At 39.3% G+C, this 20,647-nt stretch overlaps 1 long non-coding RNA gene across 1 annotated transcript; it reads right to left on the reverse strand.

The window, feature by feature from the left end:
- Positions 1-1,328: 1,328 nt before the first annotated feature.
- On the reverse strand, positions 1,329-15,276 carry LOC135184189 (uncharacterized). Its single transcript, XR_010305890.1, has 6 exons — positions 15,101-15,276; positions 12,255-12,402; positions 8,902-9,016; positions 7,983-8,043; positions 2,333-2,428; positions 1,329-1,403 (listed from the first exon to the last, which is right to left on the reverse strand). It is a non-coding gene; the product is annotated as an uncharacterized LOC135184189 (long non-coding RNA).
- Positions 15,277-20,647: the final 5,371 nt, after the last annotated feature.

Raw genomic sequence — 20,647 nt, forward strand, 5'->3', positions numbered from 1 at the left:
AGTTGGCAATAGCTTAGTACTGTGCAGGTAGCAAACAGCTGCGAGTGGAGCTTTGTGATCATTTGGGAGCTGCATGAGTCAAAAAATGAACACTTTTTTGCCCAAGAAGTGTGCCGGATGCATGGTTTCATAACACTCCAATTCATTACTTGAGGAGATAGTGTTCTTCCTCTCATCAAATATTAACCATCATTTCAGGAAGTCTAAAAAATTCTCTCAGAGCAACTTCTCGCAGCCATTAATTAAAGTAATGAGCACTATAATATTAAAAGTGTAATTCTCTTACATGTCCTCAAGTGTTTGCCTAAAAGACTCTTTCTTTGGGATTAAAAACAACAACAACAAAAAAAAAGAAATCTGAAAACACAGCAAATTAAAAAGGTGATACTTACCACTGCTCCTGGCCAGGCTTACAATTCTCAGCTACCACATATAAAATTGCTTTGTTACCTTCTGCTGTCAAGATGCCACAGAACTATTGCTTTTCTCGGTGCATCACAAGTACCCCAGCTCCCTGGCCCCAGTCATAGACTGTGCTTAGCAAGGAAGATGACAGACACAATCCACCTGTAGTGACTCAGAAGCACTGTACTTCAGGAGACATTTTCAGCATTTAAAGCTGAAACTGAGCAGCTTCCAAGGGATGTGGAGAAGGATGCTGTATGCACTGACAGCTAGATATCTCAACAAATTTGTCTCTGCTGCCATTTTATCCCTCTGGTTTTTGTTCCAAGTATTCAGATGACAGAGGACAGCCAACATGAAGGTGTACAAGACTCTCCACTGTTTTTAAGTCAGTAACACAGATTTAGGGAATCATCTAATCAAAGACGAAAAGACAGCAACATATGTCTGCTTGTGACATTCAAGTTGTTTCTTTCTGTTTTCATTTAATAAACACACCAAAACACCTTTTCAGTCAGCTCTCCTCTTAATAGAATTTGGAGGGGTTTACATAGTTTTGGTTCTTTTGAAAGGACACTTAAGAATGAATATAGGAGTCCTGGATTAATTTCCTTCCTCATTCAAGGGATATCTTTCATCAAGATATTTGTGCAGAGATCCCAGAAGTGTGTTTGAGGAAAACATTTAGCACAATTAGTGTTCACTGCAAACCTCTTCCCCTACTCTGTTAGCACTGCTAAAAATGAGGCTGTGACAGTGTCTGGGAAAGCTGTTCTTCCCCTGCTATATACTTCGGCACAGCTCTAGGAGAAATCAGACCCACAGAGGGGCAGCTCAATGCTGTCTTTTGTGGCAGTGGTAACCAAGAGGACAAGTATCCCCAAAAACCACAGCAGACTTAAAACTTACAGTGGCTGGAAGCAGGCTTTCAAACTCTTCCTTAACAGAGGTCAACCTTGATGGCACATGTTCACTGCAGCAACAGCCCAGGAGAGCACCTAAAGCAGACCACATTTGCAATGTTAATTCAAATAGAAACACTCACAACGGAATGTCTCCTCATGATGGACTGAAGCTTCTGTTCTAATGCTGTAAGCCCTGGCGCCTGAAGTATTCTTCTCACAGATTGTCATGGGTATTTGGGTCCCCTTAGCTGAAGGATGAAACTGAATTCACTCTTTTCCTGAAGCAAGCTGTGACAGCCTAGCCTTTCTTCTCCTTTGTCTTTCTTGAGACACTTCAATCTGAAGACTTATCATTTGACTCTCATGAAACAAAAACTAGGACACAGCACAGATCAAAATGCAAAACTCCAGTCTTTACACAGGGGACATGTTTGCTGTGTGTATTTCACATTCTGTTCTCACCTCAGTCTGCTTTTCCACCCTGTGTGGATGTCTTTTTAATTGTGCTTGCAGAAGTCAGTACAAATTGCACATTTAATTATTGTGTACTTAAAATCTGATAATCATAGAAAATCAAATACACAGCTTGGTTGATTCAGAAAGTATTTTTAATAGGGCACTATTAAATTATGGAGTTAAACATTATTAGATATATTTATTCATGAGAGATAATTTGATATGTAACAAAATAAGCCAATACATGGTATAACCTCTTGCAGTCTAATTTTCATGGATGAGCTCTTGCATATTTAATATCCTTTGAGGATATATTTTAACCTAGACTAATTACTGCTTTCCTCTTATTTCTGTTCAGTTTGACACCAGCGTTTGGCTAAAATAATGTAATATTGTTATTACTGAGCAAATTAAGTAAATCTATCTTATTTAATTTAGAGCCATTGTTGATACTGTAAATGGCCTGATGTAGGTTATGGCAAGGAGTGTTGCACACAAACAAAAACATAGCTGTAGGTGAAAAGATTAGTACATTAAAATCGTCTGTGGAAAGAAATCTTACTCACATTGCACATCAAACACCACGGAGAGCATTTTCTCCTCTATGAAGCTGTATTATAATATCTGCTTCTCATATCTTCCTGGTAGATTCACATAGAGGGCTAAAATAAGAAATGAATGGTGATCTAAGTTATTCTTACATTATTAAGACAATTTAGCTTAAAAGACTATCAGAATAGCTGGGGACCTTGTCAGAAACTTTCAACACCTGAGCACAGAGATTTTGTACTTGAAAATAGGTTAATTAATAAATTGAAAACCTGTGTCATGGCTTTGATATATACATTAATTTTGTGTCTGTGAAAAATTTTAATGAGATGTTTTAATTTTGTTCTCAGTGACATCTTAATAAAATGCACTAATAGGTCAGGTTAGATGTTTGTACATTTTGGTCTAATGCCAGCAGTGTCAGCTGGCTTAAGCAGATCAGCTTTGCTTTGCTTTGTTTTGCTTGGTTGGCCAGCCAAACACCATGCTACATTTTGCTTTCTGTGGTTCATCAGCTTTTTAGCATGCTAAAGTTCTAATAATTTCCTGCATGAAAGTCATTTGCAAAATAATACATATGAAAAATGTAAAGAGGAGACTTACATTGACCTAACTTCAAATTGCATTTGACTTTACAGTTATGATAAACTAAAAAGACTGAAAGTTTTCTAGGTGAGCAATGCAATAAAATAGTTCCATTTTGGCCTGCATCAAGCTCAGTAGTAAAATGTGACATTCTCAGTGCTTTTTCACATGTTGCATCAATTAAAACAAGTAGTGGTTTCGATTCTCTACTGATCTTTTATAGTTCTCAACATTTTAATTTTTTCCAAGTTTTTTAACCATGATCAACTAAACTTCCAAACAGGAAAACATTCTGCAGCAAAAAGTAAAAACGCAATTTAAAATCATAGAATCATAGATCAACCAGGTTGGAAGAGACCTCCAAGCTCAGCCAGTCCAACCTAGCACCCAGCCCTAGCCAGTCAACTAGACCATGGCACTAAGTGCCTCAGCCAGTCTTTTCTTGAACACCTCCAGGGACAGTGACTCCACCTCCTCCCTGGGCAGCCCATTCCAATGCCAATCACTCTCTCTGCCAACAACTTCCTAACAACATCCAGCCTAGACTTCCCCTGGCACAACTTGAGACTGTGTCCCCTTGTTCTGTTGCTGGTTGTCTGGGAGAAGAGACCAACCCTCACCTGGCTACAACCTCCCTTCAGGTAGTTGTAGACAGCAATGAGGTCACCCCTGAGCCTCCTCTTCTCCAGGCTAAACAACCCCAGCTCTCTCAGCCTCTCCTCATAGGGTTTGTGTTCCAGGCCCCTCACCAGCTTTGTTGCCCTTCTCTGGACACCTTTCAGCACCTCAACATCTCTCTTGAATTGAGAAAAAATAAATGGTTCAGAGAAAAGAAATGGTTTAGAGAAATGTAAGGATATTGAAACTTCAGGAAGAGGTTCAAGGTATCCACTGAGGAATTTCTGACCCAGCTAGTTAGAGAATTGAGTTTAGTAAGTCACAGGATGGGAAATATTCAGTATTTTAAGCAGACACTAAGAACTATATATAAAATGAAGGCACTAATGGTAACTAGATAATCACATATGCAAGATTTGGACTTTGTGTGGACATATATATATCTTGACTATCTTAATTTGCTTTGATGGGTACTAAATTAGTCAAGTGTGATTAAAACTCTGAGCTCTATAGAACTTTAGTGATGATCTCATCACGAGCCATGATTTATGAAAGTTAACAAAATGACTGGTATTACACTTTGCAGTTAAAATAATTGTGCTTGATGGCAAAAAAAATCATATGAAAGCAGACATATTCCTGCTGAAATGAAGTCAGATGGATTTTAGCAGGTCTTAAGGACATCCACTTTATCTTTGGAGCTTTCAAGCAAAGCTCATAATGAGATAAGCCATATATTAATACAAAGTATGTAAAACATATTTTAATAATGCCATAGTCCTTCTAGTAAACATTTTTTGGTTGTTGTTATGTTTGAGGCTTTTCTTTAATTTGGAATTGTTTTCTTATTGCCTTGCTATTACAACTATTAGATATGTTAGATGTGATAAAAAGGCCACTGCAATCAGTTGGAATCCAGGTCAGCCTTTTATGAATGCTTGTGACAACCCCATAACAAGACACAGACAAAGAACATTGTACTCAGTCTTTATCAGAATGAGATATGGAAATATATTCTGCCAAAGTATCATAGTTCTATCTGGAAATGTGTTTTATGGGCTCGCTCAGACTGAAATGCAGTGAGATCTATGGAAACATATTTGACATGAGATTTTCTCTCAAAATTTTGATGTTCTTCCTCAAGGATTTTATGGCAGAGATTATGTCCTAAAGACTTAGAATACAACTAGATTCAGTGCTTGGATCAGCTCATTCTGCATTTTGTCTTTGTACTGGCCTATGAAAAATAAAAACATTTTAGGTGTCTCAGTCAAACAGAAATCTTTCTGATGATGAAGTCTTAGAAGGTAATTTTTACACCATGGACTTTGTTGTTCTCTACCAGGAAGAAAGTGTTCATATTTTTAGGGCCACCAATACATTCAAAACTTCCATTATTCCCCCTGCCATACAGTAATTTCTCCTAATCCATAAGTAAATCTGATGACTTCTTGATCATCATGCCGCTCTCAGGCAGGGATCTCACCCCTGAGCTTGGATTGCCAATGTTGTCAGGTTTCTCAAATTTAGCAGTAACAGTGACAAATAGAAGATTTTAGATGAATCAGATGCCGGGAGCTCAGGATTAACTACACTGAGGTGTGAGGTACTGATAGAAACATCACTGCCACAGGTGGGAGCAAACAAAGTAGCTTTGTACTGTTTACACAGATCTAGTCATTAACACCAGCAATTGTGTATATCTGCTTCTTGTGTTAAAGTCAAGAATCCTTCCCCAATGTACTTTATCCTTCCAGGATGTATTTAATAAAATATCCCATAATCTTCTGGCTGAGAAAAGAATTATCTGACCTTATGTGACACCATCTATGTGCAGAGCTAGACTGGTGGAAGGGGGGTTTGTGCTCTCAATGCCTCTCAGTCTGAAACACAAGCTGAGTGTCATGTAAACTCAGTTGGTTCAGAGCTATGAACTGATACCAATACAAAATATTTTTCCCCTCTATCAGCTCCCAAGAAAGTAAAATTGCTTCTAATCAAAAGGACGACCCTCCCTCTGCAATTGTTTGCTCAATTGTTTCTCTGACTGGTCTGCCTGACGGGCAGATGTGCAAGGAGATGGAAAACGTAATCTTTCAACATGAAAGAATACCAATGCACTGTGAAGAGCTGTTTCTAGCTCACTTCTCCTCTCATGTGGATTCACGTTGCTGCTAATTCCCTAAAATTGGCTACCAGGTTAGTTTCTCATTTGTTTGATGATGCATGTCACAGGATCTGGGAACGCCCAGCAACATGCCAGAGGCACAAGAGGGTTTACTAAACCAAAGACTTTGCAGTGACTAAATTAAACCACATATCAAGTACACCTCAAAGTTTTTGAAACTTTGCTCTGCTCTGTTGCCTTTCTTCCCAAAGCAACTTAGCCATAAGACACACCTTATTCAACATGCATCTTTGAGGAGCACGTAACCAGCCATTACAGATAGAGAAGCAAGGGACATTAATACTTCATTTTGCTGACACCTTGCATGAAGCAGTGTCAAAACATGGGGACAGTGGGCAATATTTTCTGGTAGGTATTTGGCACCTAGTTTTATGAATTAGTATACTTAGCAAGTCATTTTTTCTCATATTACTAAAAGTAACAACATGAACTCTAAGAGGTTGTCAACGTATTGCTTCCCAAGGGAGAATTTTGCTCTTCTCTCTCATTTATCCAGGCATGTGTAGAGGCTTTTGACCCATTTAGCATAGATAAATGACCCATGATGTGAAATTTCCCAACAGTTTAATAATGCATTTAACTCAAAGTGACACTTGCTTGCAGCTGCCTTAAAGCAGTTTCCAGGCTATATATGTCTCTTTGAAATGATGTATGACAAGTAGGAAAGCTTCCTTGATAGAACCCCAAATCCCATGGGTGAGTAACAAGAAAATCCTTTTTAGATTGCCAGCAGCAAATTTATACTTTGCAAGTCTTTATTTAATTTTATCTGGGTTTCAATATCATTTACAGTTATGACCATTAGTCTAAAGCTCACAGTAACTTCCACACAAATTACTCTTTCCTCACAGTAATGCATTATAAAGGGTTTTATTGATCTCATTTTTTGCCTCACAAAATAACAGAAGTAAGCCCCTTGTCTTAACAATGAAAATGTTTTTGTAATCTTTGCACTAACTTAGCTGTGTTGCAATTCTACTTCTGAAACTCAGGCAGCAAACCAGAGAACTATATTCTGTTAGACAGAGAGATATGTTCTATGCATCTGTCAAATCAAAAAAAACTGTCTTATGAAAAGTCCCTTAAGTATTCAGGCACATGCCTGAGTGATAGCTCTTAATTTTTGCTTGCATAGCTTTGCAGTAGTTGTCTCTGAGTGCGTGGCAAAGTTTTTATTAAATCTGTTTCTGGTAGAGTGAGCAATTTCCCATGACACAAGGCATATTATTAGCAAGAAAGATTCAAGAAAGCAAGAAATAAACATTAGACTTGAGGAGACAAACACTTCTAAGTAGACAATCAAATGTATTATTTAATAACATTTATTTATAGTATTAAAATAGAAGCCAAATAACCAGAGTTGGATCCTGTAATGCCCTGAATCATTTAACATAGATAAATAGTGTAGAGTTCCCAGTCTACAAACAGAAAGCTCTGTTTCAAACCACAATAATAAAGAAAAAAAAAGGCACAACCCTTGTCCACGAGAAAAGGTTAATGTGGCAGTTAGAAGAGTTAAAAAACACCCTTGAGACAGCCACAGGCCAGATGATTAGAACAGAAACAGAGTTCACAGGATGTTTGTTACCTAGGATTCTGATCATTTCTCATCCCTGTTGCTTCCTTTTGTCTCCAGTTTTTGTCTATCTCGGGTTTTTCAGCCACAGTGACATTCCCCTTGCTTTGTGGGATGCACAGGCTCATCAAGGTTCAGTCTGTTTAGTAATACTCTTTGCTGAGTGTCTGCATAGCATGGAGGAGATTTGTGGCCTGACCCGCAGTTTGTGTTGCAGGTATGAAATAATGGGATTTGAAGGTTTATTCCAGCTGCCCTAACTGAGACTGGAAAATGATAGTGGAACAACATCCCAGAGAGCAGTTGGCTCCTGCATGCAGCACAAAGACTGTTCTGCTGCTTGCAGCTTTCCTATTCATAGCAGTTTAAGCCTATCTCCTCTGCTCCGATTCAGTGTAGAGTCAAAGAAGCTACCTTAAATCACAGAGAGTGCTTTTGATCTTAAATCTAAACATGGCTCACATTTGAGCTCTCTGGCCACCATGCTGAGAGGCATGTGAAGCAGCCTACCTGAAGTTTATTCAGAGAGGATGGCACACTCAGAAGTGTCTGAGCATGGCTGTGTTAGGCCTCTCACAATACTGGCAAAATAATTGGGTACAAATTGTCTGAGCTGACTTTACCCAGCTAACCAAAGTTAGACTTCTGTGCCCTTTAGTCTGGGCAAGTCATATGGCATTCCAGAGAGGAATTCACTCACCTCAAAGTTGGGCATCTGTGTTCGAATGAGATTTTGGAGGGTGTCTCTCTTTTGTTGCTACCTACAAAAGAATCCTTCTGTTAGACCTGCAGCTTTTAGCCAAAATGACTAACATGACCTAGCAAAATCAGGAATTCCTCCCTCGTGCAAAAGAACTCTAAAGTACAAAGAATTTTCATCCCACTGATAATGCAGCTTACTTTGTCCAGGGAACAAGATAACATTTAGAAGCCTTATTGCCAAAGAAACCTCCGAAACACGTGTTGACTGGAAGAGACTCGCAGAGACTAATTCTTTCCAGCCCAAAGTCCACATCACCGTGAACAGCACTAGTTGCCAGTGGAAGCTGACTGCATCATGCCTCACCTTTGATACAGAGCGATTCTTCCTAGCTGGGGATGAGAACAGCTTTTACAGTGTAAGCTTGGATAAGCTTGCTGAAAGGGTGAAGCTGCCGACTACCCTGTAAAAGGATAAGCGCAAGAAACAGCAGAAGTGAGGCAGGGAGCCTATATCAAAGTTAATGAAGAAGGCACAGGGTCTAAGGAAAGGATGAAATTCTTCTAGGAGTTTGGGTTTGTATGAACTTGGAGAGATCAATTTGCTGCTGAAGCATTTGAACTGAGCGCCAGAGTTCATTTTGAGAAAGCCACACAAACCAAAGCGTGCACAGCTAGTGCCTCAGATCAGAGTGACCTGATGAGCCGCGCTCTGCGAGAGCGGGGCTCTGAGCCTGCTGAACGCTCACAGCTCCAGTGGCAAGAAGCAGGCTCGTTTTGTAACACGGCTGCTTCTCAGAATGCTTGTTTAGACATTTCCTTCACAGATGAATTAATTAGAGATAGCTTATTTACTGGGAAAGGATACAGATGTCAATTCAGCTTCTTTTGAAAAGATACAGCTAATAAATTATACTTACAATTTAGCTTCGTTTTCACAACTCCAGATCCTGAATTTACAAATAGGAATGCATTCAAAAGACATGACTCCAGCACAAATAATATCAAGTCTTAAATATTTGTGCCTACAGACTTCTGCAAAAAAAAAAAAATAAAATCAAGCCTCCCCAACACCATTTTTTTTTGCAAGCTGCTTCTCTAAAGTGCAAGTTTATTTGATTTAAGCTTCTTTGCCAGTCACTGTTAATGAATAATTATTCAGTATTTCAAACTGAAACAGATAGCTTCATTTAGTATGATTAATGCTGATGTACAACCTCATCTACTTAATTATGAAATATAATAAATTCCAAATATAAATCTTTGTTACTTATGTTACCAAAGGCCTGGGGGGGGAGAAAAAAAAAAAAGACATTATGTTTTAAAATTATCACAAGACACAGTTATAATTTTCTGTGACTAAAATTGAAAGGTAAAATTATTTTTCATCACCATGCACCACAAGGCTTTGGTGAAATAGAAGTTCTATCTCTGAGACAAACAGAATACTAACAGTATGTATCTGCTGAAACAGATATTCTTTCCCTCCTTTTAAACATTTGGAGCTGTTCTATGTGAAAATTAACTAAGATCCTTCATTGAAAGAGCATCTGGTCTTTTAATGTCTATTTTTACTTCTTAAAACCCTTGTTTCTTTTTCAGGTTTTTGAGTGCTTTTTGCTGCTGGAGGAGAAGGCTCAGTTCTCATTCTGCGTGACTCTGATTTCAATGGTCTAATGAAGGCACAGCAGACTCAAGAACAGAGTCCTTGCTACAATTTACATTTAATAGCCAGTTTCCTTTTTCTGAATTTATTGTTTTGATTTCAGCTAAACTGATGTGACATCAGAGTGATTACTACTGAAAGTAGCTTCCTGCGTCTTGCATTGTAGGAGCTGTATTGAAAGCAAGTGATATTACTCAATACCACCAAATAAATCAGAGGTAGCAGCTAGGTCTCATCAAGACTTGTCAGGAGAAAAAGGCAGAGGAAATACTGTCTGGAGAATCAGAGCATCGAGGAAAGTCCATGCTCCTGAGGCTGTTTGTTTGGTTTTCACTCAGGCAGCTCCTAAAATCAATACAACCATTTAGCCAGTAATTAGCCAATACTTCTTCTAAGGAAGTAGAAGGAAGGACCTCAAATGGGAGGGGGAACATAACTGAGCAAATGAATGAAAGGCCACGTTAATAGAGATTAAAAAAAGGCTTAGTTCTGAGGCTTGAAAATGCTCAGACAGAAAATAAATGTAAGAAGAATGCAGCTGATTCATTCCTACCTTGAAAAATGGTTATGTGTCCTTTTACATTTACTCTGCTCTAAGTCACGTAATAGGGAATCTATTGTGTCTCTTTCTGTACATGAAGTAACATCTCTGGGCTGTAAATCTGCACTTTCCAGTAGCATTTGAAGATCTAGCATCATTTTGATTTACCAGCATCTATAGCTCCAGAAAGCCACTCTTCTGCAATAAGGAATGTTTGATTTTTTTCCAAGCTATTATGTCTGAATTAATTAGCTTAAATGTTTTAGCAGTTAACATATTGAAGAATTCACAGAGGCAAATTGTGCCAGTCCCTTCATGTACATATGTGACCTTGCATAGGGAGAGAGGGACTCTGCCTTTGTACTACACTGTTTGGCAGGACTTATACACAGTCCTAATCACTGTACCTAGAGAGCAAAGGATTATTCAAGGATAGTTTAAAATGAAGAACACAGCAAACAAAGTAGGGATCATACACAGGCTGGTGGATATGGTTCCAAATGCTATTTGGAAGAGAAGATATACAAAGATACATAAGATATAGTTACCTGAATTAAAGTGGGAGGAGAGTGTTTCAATACTTGCTCTTATGAAAAGTGAAATAGTGTAATGGATGCTCACAAGTGGTCTGGGCAGTAGATTTATATCCTAGCAGAGTGCTTCCCAATACCTGTCTTTCATGAAGATAAATTATTAAGCAGGGACTCAGTATGAATCCTGCTTCTCCAGCAATTTCCCCCCCTCCACAGTAGGCATAACCAGCAACCAATATTCTAATGAGTCTTATTTGTAACATCTGATTAGCACTTTTATGGCTGGCTGATTGTGACAGGGTAGGTGAAGAGATTTGTATAAAGGTTTTCATTAAGGAAGTGAAACTTGCACAGACTTTTTGATGATGAGGCAGATTAATGCATATGGAGATGGAGTCCTGCAAATGCCATATTGGCTCAGAGCAGGTTAACAAGGGCCAATTAACCCTGTCGTGCTACAGGCATCAACTCTAGTGAGAGTTTAGCTCAGCTGTGAGCTGAGAAGGACAAAGAAAAGAATCTGCCTGGTAGCTGGGGACTGGAAACACCTGGATGGCTAAGTGAGCCTCTTGCCAGATGGCTGAGCTCTGGGGAGACAGTCTGTGTGATCACTAAGAGAAACCAGGCCTTGGGACTGGTCCTTCCAAAATATTTGCTAAATGACTGTATTTTCAATTCTTTTGTTCATTTGTCTTATACTAATTTTTGAACTCTGATTTCTCAGAAGTGGCACTAAAGAGCCTAGGATACCTTTGTGCTGGATCGTGAGATCTCTGGTAGCTGGTACCTGAAAACTCTTGAGGGAAGGGACTTCAGTGGGTTCTGGTGGGCTGAAGCCCTCGAGTAAAAGAACAGGATCATTCTCTATAGGGAGATACTACCCAAGTCTGTTGGCATAAAGCTTGCAAACCATTCATCAGTGACTATCAGAAAACATTCCTAAACACAGGCTGAGAAAGAGTAGCTACCTATATACCTCACCTTTGGTGGAAAAATGAGTGTGATTGTGATGAGCATATATGGGCTTCTAAATCAAAATAACCTGTATATAATACCGTTAGGATGAAGTGATGAGCCATAAAGCCCTTCTTTTCCTCTACTGAATGCTGCTAATAACTTGCAGTCATTGCTGACAAAACCAGGAATGGGAACATACTAGAATGTGAAAAAATGTGAATGAAAACAGGGAAAACAATTTAAGAAACATTCGGGGTCCATATTGGTTTATTGTCAGATCTGACCAGTCCTTCACATCACCTACAAAAGCCAGTATACACTGTGGGAGCTGCAGCACAGCCCTTTGTGTGTTCTGGTAATGGAGTCCTAAGGACTTGGCTAGTGGACTCAGCAACTCTGTAATTGAGCTATGGGTCTCACTACATTTCTCATCGGATTGAAACACCTGCTTCTGACCTGCAGTTACTGGCAGCAGACACATCCTGAATCCTACTTCAAAGGCCACCTCTCTATGGAGAGAAATTGTGAAGAGTACTTGCATGAAGGCTGTAAGGCAGGATGTAAGCATTGTTTTACCTTTCTTCTGGTACTTGTTGTGTTGTGGGGTTCCATTAAGCTTTCACTGATTGTCTTCCATGAAAAGCAAGCACTTCTGTTGAAGCTTAAAGCCTGTTGGTGCAAAATCCTCTTTTGTATTGTATACTTCTAAAAGCAGTGCATTTTCCTGGGGAAAAAAGCACAAACAAAGAGAAGATACAAAAAGCCACTTATTTTCTCATGTGCTTATAGAACTTAATCATACAAATGCCACTGACCTGATATTTAAACTAATTTATTTTAAAGTGTGCAGCATAAGCAACTGGAAGTAGAAAAACTTCAGTTCATTATAGTTAAGGAGATATTCTAAGTCTTCTAAGTTCAATGTAATCCACAGACCTCACTGCACTATTTTCTCTCATCCCAAAACTTGGGATGTAAGTACAGGTAGTTGTTTCATTGAAATTAATAATAGAAATGCCAGAATATCACCTTTTAGAGGCATTATGTCAAACACTATTAATGCAGGCCAGTCCCACTTCATGTTTTTTATCTAAAGTATGCTTATTTAGCACAGGTATTTTGAGTCAGAGAAGGCCCAAAAGGTATGGAGAGGTCCTAATTGGGCATTTGCCTGAAAAAACAATTAACTAAACTAAATGTGGATTGAGCCTTTGAGATTAAATTGCAAGTATGGAGATCAAATCTCCACAGGCAAGTTAAAATCTAGCAATTATTTAAACGGTTTAATTAAGTGCAGATCTTTCTGTAGGCTGATTTAAAAGGACATAACATAACATTTGTAGCCAATAAAATGGAAGGAATAAAAGACTACTTTTTTTTTCTTTTCTCCATTTATTTCCACCATAAAATGTATGCTGTAAACTATGAGGAACATCTGAAGATATTTCACAAGTAGCACCATCTGTCTTCTTGGCAGACTACGCAGGCAGTGTGGGTGGTTTAGTTACTTGCTTATGAATCTATAGCATCACTTGCTTAATCTGCTGGATAGGGCTGCCCCTGCCTTGTTTGGCATGATTTCAACATCTCTGGTTGGTTCCATAAAACAGGTCTTTTTTTTCCTTTTCCTTTTCTTTTTCTTTTACATGACTGCTCTGTGCAGCTGTATAAAGTAGTTGGCAGCTTGCTCAGGGAATGCTTACCTATACCACTAAGTCTCTTGGGCCTCATAAAGTTAATACTTCCTGCACATATATACACATGTATACTTTTTTGTGTGTAAATCTCTGCTAATATTGAAAGGATATTCACTTATGTCACTTTCTAAGCATACTGAGATTAACTGGAACCTGTACAGAAGTGTTTCTTCTCCTTGTGTCCTCTGGAGAACCTTCTCCCTGAAGATGTCCACATTTGATATTGAGATACCCAGAACAGCTTTTTGATTGTTAAGTCACCAAATATTGAACTGGTCCAAATCTTCAAGACAGGCTCAAGACTACTAACTGCAGTAATGTGTATGTGTGTGTCTGTGTATGTATATCTTCCTTAGATATGTTTGGTAAATAAATGTAGATTTTACATGATATACAGTACATTAATATATCTTATATATAAATATTATATAAATATTATATTACACATATTTATATGTATATATATAAGATATGTGCCCGAGACCTTATTTAGTGAGCTGGCCTGGAACACAAATCCTATGAGGAGAGGCTGAGGGAGCCTGGAGAAGGGGAGGCTCAGGGGGGACCTCACTGCTGTCTGCAACTACCAGAAGGGTGGCTGTAGGCAAGTGGGGGTTGGTCTCTTCTCCCAGGCAACCAGCAACAGAACAAGGGGACACAGTCTCAAGCTGTGCCAGGGGAAGTATACGCTGGATGTTAGGAGGAAGTTCTTCCCAGAGAGAGTGATTGGCATTGGAATGGGCTGCCCAGGGAGGTGGTGGAGTCACCATCCCTGGAGGTGTTCAAGAAAAGCCTGGCTGAGGCACTTAGTGCCATGGTCTAGTTGACTGGCTAGGGCTGGGGGAAAGGTTAGACTGGCTAATGTTGGAGGAATCTTCCAACCTGGCTGATTCTATGATTCTATGAATATTGCACATCCTAGCAAGAAGTGAAGGCTGTAAGGGATATATTCTTATGAAATTAGTTCAGTTATTAGTCAAACTGCATAATTCTCAATATGTCTTTTTGCTTTTGTTTTTCTGTACAGGATTGTGGTCACTTGGCAAGAAAAAATTAAGCTGTTGATCCTGGCTTTGAAAAAGCAGCCTAAACCAGATAAGTCAGCATTAGCTGTGTACTGATCTACATATTGAGAAGAATACAGGAGATCTGATGGCACTGTTTTACAAAGAACAAATAAGTATTTTTAGGCTGGCTGCCTTTTGTGACTGAATACCAGGAAATAGTAAACAAGGTTGAACTGAATGACAATGTTTTCTGAAAGGAATTCCATTTCAGCTATCTTCCCTGTTAGGTGGTAGCTCAAGAATACAGAGAAGCTAAGCAGTTCCTCCACTGCAAGGATTAGAGACAGCATGTTAGAGAACACACACGTTTACTATTTCTTGAGAGGACAACAAACAGCAATTAGCAACAAGTAAACTGACAGGGCAGGTAGCCTTTAATGTTATAAATATGTGCCAGCAGAGCTAAGAATGACTATTTTCACACATCTAATAACAGAGAACTGCTTCTATTAAGAAATTTCTGCTTTATTTATTGTTTATAATGTGAGGTCACCTTCCTGGCTATCCTGAAGTGAAGTCAATTTTTTCCATGTGACCTAGTGCACTTGTGCACCTTCATGTGCAAGAGGCTCAGAGGCTGTTAAGTATGGCTGGTTAATTTTATTCAATGTTTATGTCCTAATGTTTAGGGCATTTGTTTTTCTCCACACTCACTCACCTTGTGTCTTCTAATGTAAAAGAAAAGATTTCTGTTAGCTGCTTCGAGTTTTAAAATGTATTGAGAGAGAAGCTTTTGCATACAGAATTTGACCTTTGCCACGACTCGTGAGATACCAAAGCTGAAAGTTTCTGTGCACCATTTGTAGTGCTAGGACAAAACATTCCTGAAGCTTCAACATTTACCTGCAGAACAAAAGGGAGAAACCAGTTAGTGTGTGTGTGTGTCAGTTAGGCAAAGATTACACACACTATAAAATAAGCTTTTGCTACAGCAGCCTGTAACTTTTAACGCTATTTCCTCATTGAACTTAAGGAGTAGACCAAAGAGGTTTTATTCTTTATGCACTTTTTGTTGCTGAGGTTCTTTGTTTCGTTTAAAAAGAAGTTGAGTTTTGCAATGATGGCTGGCTGCCTTTCCATATAAAGGACTCCTAAGGTACAAACAGAATTTGTTCTTTTCTCAAGAGTGCTTTTCAGTTCTAGTAAATACTCATCAAGAATCCTCTTGATGACATAATGGTATCTCTCTGTCAAGTACAACCAGATTCTGCTCCCAGGGAAGGCAGATTGAATAAAATCCTCCTCAGGTGTCTGGGTTACCCTACCCACATTGATACAGTGATGATCATCTTGGTAGAAGATACTCTCCTAGTCATCCTAGGCAACAGTGCTATTGCTGTTGTCACCTCACCGAGATATGTAACTGTCGGGACAGAAATGACAATTCAGATGGCAATGACATGCCCTCTACCAGAAATGATTCCATTATTCAGTGAAGCAGAGTTTCTCCTCCACTGGTTAATGCCTGCCCAATCTTGGATTCAGCAGTAGTGTAACATTCATACTTTGCTTTCCAGATACTTCCCCCTGTGAAGGAATTGGCAGAGAATGGGCATAGAATTGGCTCCACACCACTGCTTACTAATGATCAGAATAGCTGGCCAGGCATGAAGAGGAATGTCAGCTGCAATCATTTATTTCCTTCCCTGGAGCAGGAGAGGAGCAGTGCAGGCCTGGGAGGAGTGTGGCTTGGAGATGAAATGTCTCCCTAGGCTTCTTGAGGAATGGGGCAGCTTCCTGAGCACCCTTTGCTTGGGGCTGTGCCTAAAGGCGCAGTCTAGCGTTATCTGAAATGCAGACACTTTGAGTTGCTACTTTATATGCAACATTGACATTCCTTTCATTGCACACAGTGTTCATCAGGCATTTGAATCTGGGTAATGAGAAGAATGTATAATCCAATTGCAGCTCTTTGTTTTATTTCCTCTCATGGCTGACACAGTGCTCCAGTTATTCCCAGACATTATGTGATCAGCACCACGTCTCTGCCTTTCAGGAGATGTGCCTAGCCAGAACGGGCACTTGAAAGAATAGCCTTTTTTTGCTTTTATTCAGTTCTGCCTTAAGAGAAACTACTAAATATTTGTCACTTCAAAATGGAAGGGAACTGATCTGCCATTTAGCTCACTGACAACGCATGTGAAACTAAAATGAGTGAAAATTACAAGTAAAATTAAAACTAAAGTTTAATAAAAAGGAAGAGGCATGTGACAAAGCAAGCTGCTGCTGCTGCTGCTCTAAGGTTTGGTGTTCACACCCTAGAAATTTACCCTGACACCAGTAGCTGCTTGATCTTTTAACTTTGACAAAGCTAAGACATTAACTTTCATTTCAACTCTAACTTTACACTGTCAGTGTAATGAAAAACAGTGAATTGAATCATTCTTGATGTTGCACAGTCTTACCACCCCTCACCGAGAATATTTATATAGAAAGAGGCCTTTAGTTGTTAAAAATATCAAAACCAGGCCAAGTGCTACATTCCCACCCAGGCAGGTATTTATTGGCTACTATAAATGGATTGTAAAACTTATGGAATGAATCACAAGTCATTTTGGGGAAGATGGCATCCCTCCTACTTAAAACTTAGTGAAGACACAAGCAGTGCTTTCCGAAATCCTTCAATCACAGCACATATTAAGATAAGCCTTTGATGAAAATATACATCATTAACCACAGAGGCCATGTCAAGCTCAGTCAAACAAAATAGTTCCTGCAGCTGTAAAAGAGAGAGTGTGAATTAAAATATAAATCAAAAGAATATGTATTAGAACACATTCAAGTAACTATTCATCTTATTCTTCTTGCTGCATTTTTTCCCAATTGGTTAACAATTACACAAAACCTGACTCAATATGGAGTTTTTTCTCCCCAAAACCCCTACTGTTTCTCTTTCTTGACTGCCCATTGAATAGTCACTGTCTCTTTTCCAGCATCTCTAACTGCTCTCAAAAGTGAAAAATCTCTTCTGTGAACTGTCCTTCTTGAGAGTCCCTGTTCTTTCTGAACACAGTGGAAGGTATTCCAAGAGGGAATTGGTCTTGACTATTTTAAAGCTCCAGCCCTCCCCAAGGAATCCCTGAATTAGCACTGGCTTGGGAAAGGGCTGAGGTATGATAAGAAGAAGCTGGATCTGAGTGGTTTGGTTTTATTTCCTTTTTTCTTTCAGTTGGCTCATTAGCACTATGATGTCTTCTGTGAGTACTCTACAAAATCTGTTTAACTTTATCATGCTTGTTCAGTGATCTTGCTTATCCTTGAGCTTCTCTTGTCCTATGTTTCTTCTGCAAACCCTTACCCACAGTGAGATTCCTCATGGGCACTGAGCAAAGCCACATATCTTTCAACTTTTGGGAAAAGTGATAGTTCTTAAGCTTGTCAACAAGCATTAAACAAAAAAAGATTAACTGGAAGAGATTTTTTAAGCACTTGGAAGTTGGGGAACACTAAGAAATAGCAGTTCCCAGCTCTTCCACCTCAAGGTGGTGAAGCACTTTAAAATGAGTTATGGAAACCCTAGACTAAAGATTGAGGTGCCTGTGAGCAACCTCATTCCTGCAGTGGTTCCCTAAATCTTTCTATGAGAACTTCATTGTCCAGCATTGATTAAAAAGATGCTGTTAGCTCACAGAGTGCAGGAAAAACAGCCTAATCCATTACAAAATGAGAGTTAATGACCTTTGGCAACATATGTTTATGGCTGAAATGAAGCATTTGCTGCTTAGAAGTGTTTGGCACTTCAGTTTCACAGTGCTTGTAACACTTATTTGAATGCATGTATAGGCAGCAAGACACTTGAGAAAAAATCAGAAATTCAGCAGATTCAGCAGAACTTCAAACCCACTCAAAATGCTGTGAGTTTAGAATGTTTTTGACAGAACCAAATGGCATCCTTACCAGCCATGAATTAAAAAGCCTGTGGAAGATGAATGAGTTCATACTGCACAGAAGTCAGCTCTTCCCTCAGTGGAGTAGATTGATACTGTTTTCCAAAACTTTCATAACTGGGTATCTAGTTAAAACAGATCAATTAGCTGAGCTAGAGGTTTGGCCTTTTTTTTCTGCTGATCTTGCTGCAGTCAGATCTTAAACCCGGTTCTTTCAAGACCTAGATCTTTGGTAGAGGGATCTAAGAGCCAGTGGGAAGGATTATGGTTACTCTGGTTTCCTTCACTTGTTCAGCTGAGGCTTAGCCTTAACTAGAAATGTAGTGAGGATTTCTGTACCTCTAAAGAAATGCTCAGAAAGCTATGGTTGACAGTCATTTATTTGCTGAAACTGATGCACTTTGAAGTATTTTCTTTTCAGGTATGTATTTTTGATTGAATAGAGAAGAGGAGGCTCAGGGGTGACCTCATTGCTGTCTACAACTACCTGAAGGGAGGTTGTAGCCAGGTGGGGGTTGGTCTCTCCTCCCAGACAACCAGCAACAGAACAAGGGGACACAGTCTCAAGTTGTGCCAGGGGAAGTATAGGGTGGATGTTAGGAGGAAGTTGTTGGCAGAGAGAGTGATTGGCATTGGAATGGGCTGCCCAGAGAGGTGGTGGAGTCACCATCCCTGGAGGTGTTCAAGAAAAACCTGGCTGAGGCACTTAGTGCCATGGTCTAGTTGACTGGCTGGGGCTGGGTGCTAGGTTGGACTGGCTGATCTTGGAGGTCTCTTCCAACCTGCTTGATTCTATGATTCTATGATTCTATACCTTGGATAGCCTGAGTTGGTAGCTAGGGCACTTTCCAAAGAGCAACAGCTTTGAAAGACCACTGTAAGGTAAACAATAGCTTTATCTTGCTGTGCTTGCAATTAAGGAAGTGTATGGGAAGGTTCCTCCTGATGTTAGGTCTTTGAGGGGCCACAGGGAATAAAGTGAAACAAAGAGATATGGGTACCCTCATTCAGGAGCAATTTCTGAGCTTTGGATCTTAGATAGCTTAAGGCAACTCTCAACTCCCCATGCTCAGGGTTATCCTGTAGGTTTCTTTGGGTATCTCAAGTCTTTTTTTTACTCTCTTGGATAACAGCCTAAGTTTTCTGTCATTCTGTCCCCTATGTGAGCATATGCCTGTGAACTGAGGCATTTAAATCTGCTCTAGTCCAGAGACCAGTAATTAAAATGTGGATGCCACAAGATCTGACTTTAAGCACCTTCAGCCCTCATTCAGATTTGGGTAGACATGGGGGCTAATTTAAGAGACCTGATTTTGCAAAAGCAATTGGTGACTCTTAGTGTGGTGCTTTTCAGAGTAATATTCTTTTGTTTTGAAGCTTCATGTTTAAGAGTTAGGAAGAAAGGTTGGAAGGAGAACTGTGAAGGTGACTACTGAGATCAGAAGGTAGTTTTTTGCTAGGATGAAACCCTCCCATGGTAGCTTTTATTTATCAGATGTTTAAAATACTTGTTAAAAAATAATGGTGGAATAGAATATTAATGACAACAAAAATCAAACAGTAGGTCTGTATACAGCTAGGATGGAAAACAAGTTCAATGAGATGGAAATAGTTCCACAGACAGGTAGAAGTATTAATATCCTTAAAGCCTTCCAAAAATATTGATTGAGATAGACTGGAAATGCTAACATTGCTGATTTAATTTCTACCCTATCCTAAGACTGGTAGTATATGGCTCTGCCACAAACTGAGCAATACTAGATTTAGGATTAAGTGATGCATCATGTGTGGTTGATTACAAATATGGAAACAAAACTGTGAGGCAGTAAATATACATTTATTAGGTCAAATGTGAAGACAAGAATGGGAATTAAAGGTAGAAATCTAAGAACATCAATCCTGAGAGAGTCAGGCCCTACCACATATGAGTCTAGTCAAACTGGGATGAAATAGTGCAGGCATTTAACTCTAAAGGAAATGAAAGGTGCTGAGGGTGAAATATCCCAAGAAGATGGGTCAAAAAGGCCTCACCCAACACTGCATGTTTAGAAAGGGGAAGTTTAGATAATAAACAGAACCTGCCTTTCTTGGGTCCATCTTTGAGACAACATTATTGCTCTTCATAAGCATCCAAGGATTGCTATGCTTATTGAACCAAATTAAGCCTTTCTCTGGTTCAGCAACCACCAGATAGTGAAATTTACATTTCCTTGTCAAAACACCAAGGTACTGGCAAAACACAGCAGCAGAACTTCCTCTGAGCAGCTTCAGGGAAGGATTGGAAAGTGAGTGACAGAGATGATTAATGAGCCTATTAA

Source organism: Pogoniulus pusillus, chromosome 20 (genome assembly GCF_015220805.1).
Source record: "Pogoniulus pusillus isolate bPogPus1 chromosome 20, bPogPus1.pri, whole genome shotgun sequence".
Taxonomy (NCBI): domain Eukaryota; kingdom Metazoa; phylum Chordata; class Aves; order Piciformes; family Lybiidae; genus Pogoniulus; species Pogoniulus pusillus.